An 8790-nucleotide genomic window follows, 5' to 3' on the forward strand; every position below is an offset into this window, starting at 1 on the left:
CTATAAGAGTAAAACCAAAAAGAGATCCAATATTAAGGACACCTTTGACCTTAAGGGATCAAAAAATTTGAAACTAGAGGGATCAAGAGATCCTAAAATATAAATCCATGCTTTAAGGATTAGTCACTAATTCAAAATAGGAGAAAAAGTATCTTGAAAAAAAAAATATATATATATATATATAAAATTGTGTGTGTGCAATAGGTGAGCTGAGCGTATACCCCCACATTATAGTTATTGCTAACACTTTAATAGGAGAAATGGCTTTAATAGAAACATAGACAACTCCACTGATTATGCTTCCACTATGAGATACCTCCAGATGAAAACAAATCAAGGGAAATACCGCATAAACATACATAGAACATAGAAGGGATCTACCTACTATGGGGTTAGCATGATCATAAGAAAAAAAAAAATGATATTATTACAAATGAATTGACATCATTCCCCAAAGAAAGTAGAACTACAACCACAAAGGAGGAGATATCGCATAAGATATATGAAAAAGAATCTTTTTGGGCCATGACCTAGAAACCAAAAAAAATCAATGCTACCAAATTGTAGATCCAAGAATATTACACAAGGAAAAATGTATGAACAATAGCACAAGTACAACATAACATGAAACAAAATATGGAAGAATAGAGATACATATCAAGGAAGAGTACAACAGGTTCAATTCTTTTATCACCATGCACCAACAAAGCAACAAGGGTCATATAAAGGAATATAACAACATTTAGCAAACACATTATGGGAGAAGCATAACACAATAGAAAAATACACAAAAGAGCCTACCATGAAGGACAAGCCAATCAAGCCTACCACCTACTCTCCCCATCTCATTGTATATCATTTAGGGAAGCTGGGTAACTCACAAGAGGGACTATATCCAACATAGTAGGAATAATAGCTAGTTTGAAACAAGGATCCTCTTGAGAATCACAATGTTCAATATGAGGTGTAAGTGTTAGTTGTAAGGAAATAATAGTAGGTAAATCAATTTCAATGTCAATAGTTTCATATCCATCATTAACATCATCAATATCATCAAGAGTATATTTTTCATCTAGATTAATCAAAATAAGATCTACGATATGAATGTAATCATCAAAATCATGCATCTTAACATCATTATTAGAAACATATTATTCTAACACATCATCCATAGTTGTATCCAAAGAAGGTAAATATTTTTGAAAAACAAAATTACAAGTTTTAGCTTCAACATGATGCTTCTTACTATTGGATACAATTGTTCAATTATATGTTATCTTTGATGTCACACAAATGTCATATCAGTCATCAAGCAGTGTCTACCGAACTCAAAAGGTTAGCAAAGCAAAGGACAGTATCTACTGAGCTTAGAAGGTTAGCAAGGCAATAGATAGTGTCTACCGAGCCCAAAAGGTTAGTAAAGATAGCTTGCAGTGTCTACCAAGTAGATAGTTGGTTATCAAGCCTTCAAGGTAATCAAAGAAATTTAGTTCTTATCGAGCTCACTCAGTAATCGAAGAAAATATGACAAAATCAGTTCTTACCGAGCTCACTCGGTAATCAAAGAAAATATGACAGAAATAGTTCTTATCGAGTTCAATTGGTCATCAAAGGTAATTTGGTAAAAGTAGTTCTTATCGAGTAAACTCAGAAGCCAAAGGATTTTAAGATATTGTAATGTTAATCAAGTCAAGAAGGTTAACTCTAGAAATTCCTAGAAGTGGTATTTACTGAGCAAGGTCGGTCAGTAAAGGATTTTTATTTGTTTAAGAATAATATTTGTAGCTGACTGTTGAATGGTTTATTGGTAAATGTAACATGTAAATGAGCCGACTTTACAACTTGAATGATATAAGTAAGAAGTAAAGTTATGAATTCATAGTAGTATGAGGTGGAAGAATGTGGAATTAATATGATATGAAAATTGATTGTTGTGGAAGCAGTTTCAAAGGATGATCAGAGATCATTGAGAAGCAACAGAGCCATATTTGATCAAGGAGGATCTAATGATGTTGAACAGAGACCTATATCCAACAAATTCAGTTGCATCTTGTTCAGGTCAATTCATTGTTGCTTTCTAACCATTGTAGCAGTGATTTCAAATCTCTTAATAGAGTTTGTTTAATAGCCATTTTGTAAATCCTCTAACAAGGTGACAGTTAAGTTGAATTGTTCTAAAGACCTCTAGCAAGGCCACTCCTAGCAGGGTGATTAAATCCTCTAATAGGGTCACACCTAACAGTGTGTATTGTAACCTTTAACAAGGTTGGCTCCTAATAGGGCTCACTTCAAAAGAGTGAAAAATTGGTGACTAGTTACTCGGTGGTTTTTCCCATATTGGGTTTCCATGTTAAATATGGTGTCTCTTGTGTTCACTTTATTTTTAGTTACATGCATGAATGCTTGAAAAGAAATTAATAGTTTAATTTACTAAGTTACAACAATTGTTTACTGAGAAAAAGCAGTAACTAAATCATTAAGACATATAAGGGATTTTTGGATTAATTTTTGTGAGTAATAAGTATCTTTAATTCCAACACTTACAACATTCATTACTAGATCGATTACATTTTTTCTTACTTGTAATGTATTGAGAACTAAGAGGAACAATTATTGGATCCTTCATGGGTTTTATAGGAGGATTAATAAGATTATCTTTAAACTAACAAGAAATAGGAGGATCTTGATTAACACATGTAGAAGCCATAGATAAAGGAGGTATGGAAGGTGTAGGAAAAAGACCAAAATTAAGATCCATAGGATATAAAATTAACTCAAGAATCTTCTTATGCTTTATAGCCTTGATATAAATGGAAAAGATGATCAAGTCAAGAAGGACATGAATTAGGTAGTGAAGGCCAAAATAAGTCAAGTATAGCACAATCCCTAGGCCTAGAAGTTTGCTATAAAGTATAATTAACCATTCACTTCTTAATCATGAACAAATTTAGGTTATTTATAGATAGGTGAAGCAACAACATGCATGACATTTAACCATGACAAACCTAGCTTAACTTGAAACTTACTAGAAGTAGGAACAACAACAAAAGGTAATGTTCACAATATTTCCAAAAAATTTAACACAAAAATCAATAGAACCAAATGATGAATAAGGAAAATCATTACATGTTTGAATCCAAACATCTAATGTATTATGAAAATTGTGTTGCAATATTTTCATAAATTTATTTTCTTCAATAATAACATTTACTAAGGATGTAGGATCAAGAAGACAACCATGAGTAGGTATCTGAGAAATCCTAGAAGCAATAGAAAGGGGACCATTGGGAGCTTTAATAGTCTTAGAATTATTGAAGGTAATCAAAAGGTCCCAAGGTCTTTTATGCTTAGGTTTTTGTTGAGGTTTAGTTTGAGGATTCAATTTAGGCTTAGGTTTCAATTGAGGTTGAGATGAAAGTTGAGATTGAAGTTGAAGTTGAGGTTGAGGTGGATATACAAATTTAAAAACATGCTCCACTTGATTAATAACATCATTAAGATCATACATCTTTGAATCATACACAATATCCATAGAATATGGCCAAGCAATAGTATTAGTATCATGTGTACATAAAGGATTTCTATAGATTTGCAGATTTTGACTAGGAGGAAATTTTTTTTTATTTCCACTACCATCAAAGTTATCAATAGATAAAGCATTAGAATCAATGAATTAATGAATATTATGTTTTAAAGAATAACATTTCTCAGTATCATGACCATTCTGATGATGATATTAACAAAAAGCTTTAGAGTCAAAAGATTTAGATGCCATTGTAGTAGGTAAAATAGGTCAAATAGGAGGTAAATTAATCATATTAGCAATTAACATCCTATTCATAATAGAATGTAAGGATTTAGAAAGAGGAGTAAACATATGATTTAATAAAAAAGAAGTAGATGCAGAAGTGACATTGTGAGATGCAACAATTTGATCAATAATTGTATTTTCTTGTTTATTTATCTTGACATAGTTGTTGAATTTTTGAACTTTTTTTGGGTTAGGATAAGCATAAATTTTATCAATAGGAATAGGAGCCATTGGATTTCTTCTCTCAAATTGACTCACTTGTAATTGATAATGATGAAGAATTGCACAAAGTTATTGAAAAGAGGTAAATACAGTAAGCAAACTCTTATCTCTAATATGATTTTGTAAATTTGAAATAAACATACATTGAATATCAATATTAGGAACATGATAGGAAATATGAAGATGTAAATTCTTAAATATACCAATAAATTTAGTAAATTTTCCCTTAGAATATTGTTTACAATACATGAAACTAGTCAAAAACACTTGCGGGCCAATGTTGTTTTGAAATTATTGAATAGAAGCATTGGAAAGTTGTGGAAATGAATCAATAGAATAAGGAGGCAAGGAACAAAAGCATCATAGGGCCTCATCGGGAAAACTTCTAGCAAACAACTTAGCTAAAATCCTATGGTCATGAGCATAATCACTACAAAGAATTTGGAATTTTTTAACATGATGAGCATGGTCTCCCTTACCATTGTAATTCTCAAGATGAGGATATCAGCTTGCTAAGGAACATGAGTACAAATGATATCCTAAGACAAATGACTCCCCATGTCACAAGTGGGAATACTAAACTTATTTTGAGTCAAGGTAGAAATTTGTTGTTATAATGATGATATAGTTTAAACCAAATGGATAAGTATTGAATCTTGGAGGAAATAGGAGGAATAACAACATTAGAAACAATAGGTAAAGTGTACAAAGCTATAGGAATGAAAGATTCAATTGGAGGAACACTAGGAACTACAATTGGAAAAGGAGTAGAATAAGTAAAAGGAACACTATGATAAAAAGGTTGTGATGTAGGATGGGACATAAGAGGAATAATCATAAGAATAGAGGGAACCATTGTAGTCACCAAAGAAGTATAGGTAGTCATACTAGCTAAAGGAACTAAATAAGGTTCTACACTAGTGACATGAGGAATCAACCCTAAACCTTGAGCTTCTTGAGCTAAAGGTTTAACAATTGAATGCACAAGGTGAGTAATACCACACAAGAGATTAACACCTTGATCACTATCATAGAGAGATTTCTTAAGAGCCATTATAACTTGAATAAAATCTTGATTATGGTTTTCTTACATAAGAAAATCACCCATTTTATCAAGTTCAGTTGAAAGATTTTGAAATTGTTCATGAGGAAATCTTAAAGCATCATCCTCATCATGAGATAATTAAGAAGAGTGTTTCTCCATAATAGGATTGCAAATAGGAAGAATAAAATTCTCATCTAGGATCCCAAGGAAAGGAGAAGAAGACTCAAAATCAAAGGTACCTATAAGTCTATGACTTTATCTAACTAGAAGATTAGAAGTAGGAATAGAAGTAATAAAGCTCCTAAACCAATACAATTCAAATGAACTAAACTAAGAAAACATAAAACATAAATATTTTTGTAATTTTGAAATATAAATGCAAGTAATCTAATTATCATGCAAGATTTAATATAAAAGACAAATCTAATACCAATAAGATAATATAAATAGAAATATAGCACCACAAAACAAAATAGGGCATCTAATTCCACAAAAGAGAAGGGGTAAGTGTGTTGAGTTAACTAAAATGAATAGGAAGAAAATGATGTTTACCTAAATGAATAGAGCAAAAAATGGATGATAGAAAGAAAAATGTGTGAAGGGGAATATAGGAAGTGATCAATGCACAAATGAATCAAACAATGGAGAATATGAAGCAAGGAGGAAATCCTATAATCTACTATAGAAATAAAGTACTTGAGACCTTGAATAAATAAAAGAAAAATACTAACCTCAAAGTAGGATGAATCTGGAAAATGATGATTTCTAATGTCTCCATTCAATTTTGGGAAACTCTAAAACTTGTTTTGGATTGGAAATGTCAAGATGGAGAAAACCCAATTTTTTTTAATCGTTTTGAGCGTAGGTCAACCTCAACCCAGATAGTGGGGCATAATCTTACCTCAGGGCACAACTGTGCCTCAAAAATTTGGCGTTGACCTACACTATTCTAACAAAATTTGTGTTCACAGATCCCACAAGTTTGACAAAAAAGGTATCCAAATATGTACTTCAATTTGTTGGCTAGTACCTATTCCTACAAGAAAAAGGGTTTTAATGTTTGAATGGGGAGTTTTCCTAGGTCAAAACCTAGTTTGGAATCAACCTTGGAAATATAATTAAAATTGAAATATGAATAAACAAATTAGATGGAACTACTTGCCTGACTTATATTGAAATCCTTGTGGAGGATTCAAATCCTTGAATCCACAAGTACAAATGCTCCAAATGAATGTAGGAATATATGTAGGATGTCTGAAATCAATTGAATTAGATATTGAACACTAAACTTGAATAGATATTTGTATAGAAAAAGTCTTGGATAAATATGGATGGAGAAATATTCAACAAGAGGACTCCATAGAGATTAAATCCTTCAATAACTAACAATGGACCTCCTCGGGGAATTGAATGCTTGAACACTTGAATGCTAGTAGATCATTAATTCATAGAATAATGGATGTGCAAGATAATGGTTCATAGAAAGTAGATTGTCTCATACATTCTTTATATGTGAATGTCAAAATGAGGGAAGAAGGATTCCTTATGTAGACATCTAGGGCATAAACTTATAGAGAAGGCTGAAATTGGAGAATTAAATCCTATTTAACCTTAACCCATAGAAATGGACCTAGATTAAATGTAATTTAAGAGTGTAGCATTTTGAAAACTAAAATAGTAGACCCAAAAGTAGAAAAATGAAACCTTTTGAAGCCTAATATCCCAAAACTCCTAGAACTTGCAAATTGAACTTAGGGTTAGGGACAAGATCGAACCTACCCTAGGTTAGGGTTGAGGTTGTCCATGAACTAGGTCAAGGTTGAGGTTGACCTTGACCCTTTAGGTCATCCTTGACCCATAAATTCAAAGTCCTTGGTTTCATAGAGAAAATTATCAAAAATAGGTTGGAGAGAGAGAGAGAGAGAGAGAGAGAGAGAGAGAGAGAATAGGGGGAAAACAACAAGATACATGCAAAGACCCATTCAAGGCACTTGATATAACCCTAGACCACTTACTCGAAGGGATAAATGATCTTATCATGGAAGTGCCTCCATTTTAATACAATACAATAACTAATATTAGAAAAGAATAAATCATATAGAAGAGAACACAAGACACAAAGATTTATCATCATTCACCTAATCCCTGGGTTACATTGACAAACAATGAGTCCAATATTGTAATTGTGTAGTGATTACACTCAAAAATCCCTTACATATCAATAGTGCCACAAGAAGTTATAATCTCATCATACATTCTAAAATACCTAACCCTAAGCCATTTTATACAAGCTTGTTTCCACTTAGGGAAATTAGGGATAGAATAAGTCATCCAATAGAAAAATAATAGCTAACACATTTACAATAGTAAATTTAACTTTGGCTTTGGGAACACTAGGGGCTCTACTCGGGGACCCTACAAGGGGCACTTCCCTTTGGCCATGTCTTGTAGGAGTTGCCCCAAAACCTCCATAGTAATAATGTGGGATAATTTTGCATTGAATCAATAAAGAAAAAAATAATCTCTGAGATTTATTATGCTCCACATCACAACACCCAATCGGTTCAAGTCATAAGAAAGATGTTTACAATATTTTTTGAGATGAAAGAGAGGTCATATTTCATATGTGTCAGCCAAAATAGTAAATTTTTTTATCTTGCATGTTTTAATTGTGGATGATATTGATGGATATTGGTATGGTAATGTCAAGGAGGTTAAGTGAAAGCCTTAAAATGTGTGATATTACCTTGAAATAATCCTTGGTGTGTGAAAAGAGAATGTCTTTTAATGAATAACCCTATGAAGGAAAGTATGATATTCATAAAATTAATTTATGGAATATGTTAGCATGAATGTTGATGATATTACTTTGGGGGAGCATTCTAAGCATTTGTGAGTATTGACATGTTGCATTCATGGTTGTGTTTGTCATTGATGTCAAAACAACATGGTTTTTGTAAAAATATGTTGAATAATACACATAGATCTTAATGGTATGGACAATGGTTTGATTGTTTGGTGATTCAAAATCATGGACATGTTCTACACTATGTCCTGATGATGAGGTCAACTACATAGAGTCTAAGTCAAAGATGTACAAAAGATGTACCTAATTTATAGAGAGTAGTTTAGAGATAGAGTATTGGGAAAGAAGTTCTTGATGTTCATTCTCTATCTTACATCTAAGATGTAATGAGAATATGTGCAACTAGGTAGTAATAGAGGACAATCTTTTGATAATGTTAGTAAGTGTGCAAGCTCTCTTGTATCGCACATGTGAAGTTTTGTATAGAATGTGAATCAATAGTGCCATTGTAATTGTAATTTATCAATTATCTTATGATAATTAATTAGGAAAGCCTCAAGGCTAACTCAAGGAATTATTTTTAAGATTTGGTATAAAGGAAAGATGTTTTCCTTTTTTGTAATGTGTTGTAATTATTGTTTGAAGTGTGAAGTATGAAAAGGAGGATAGGTCCATAAGTCTGGTTGAGAGGAAAGAAGAAGATAAGGGAAGTACATTTAATTTCTATTATTTTGAAAGGAATAAGATAAAGATCATTTGAATAGTGAGTTCTTTGGTTTTTCCCTTGAACTTGGCTGTGTAGTGGGTCCATCTATCTTCCACAACTCCTAACAGGGTTGGCACAACTCCTAATAGGGTTTGAATCTCCCAACAAGGTTTCAATGTCTTATAATAGGGACTCATATG

The sequence above is a fragment of the Cupressus sempervirens genome, chromosome 8 (genome assembly GCF_028749045.1).
Source record: "Cupressus sempervirens isolate cs-2001-9-10 chromosome 8, ASM2874904v1, whole genome shotgun sequence".
In the NCBI taxonomy this organism is placed as follows: Eukaryota; Viridiplantae; Streptophyta; class Pinopsida; order Cupressales; family Cupressaceae; genus Cupressus; species Cupressus sempervirens.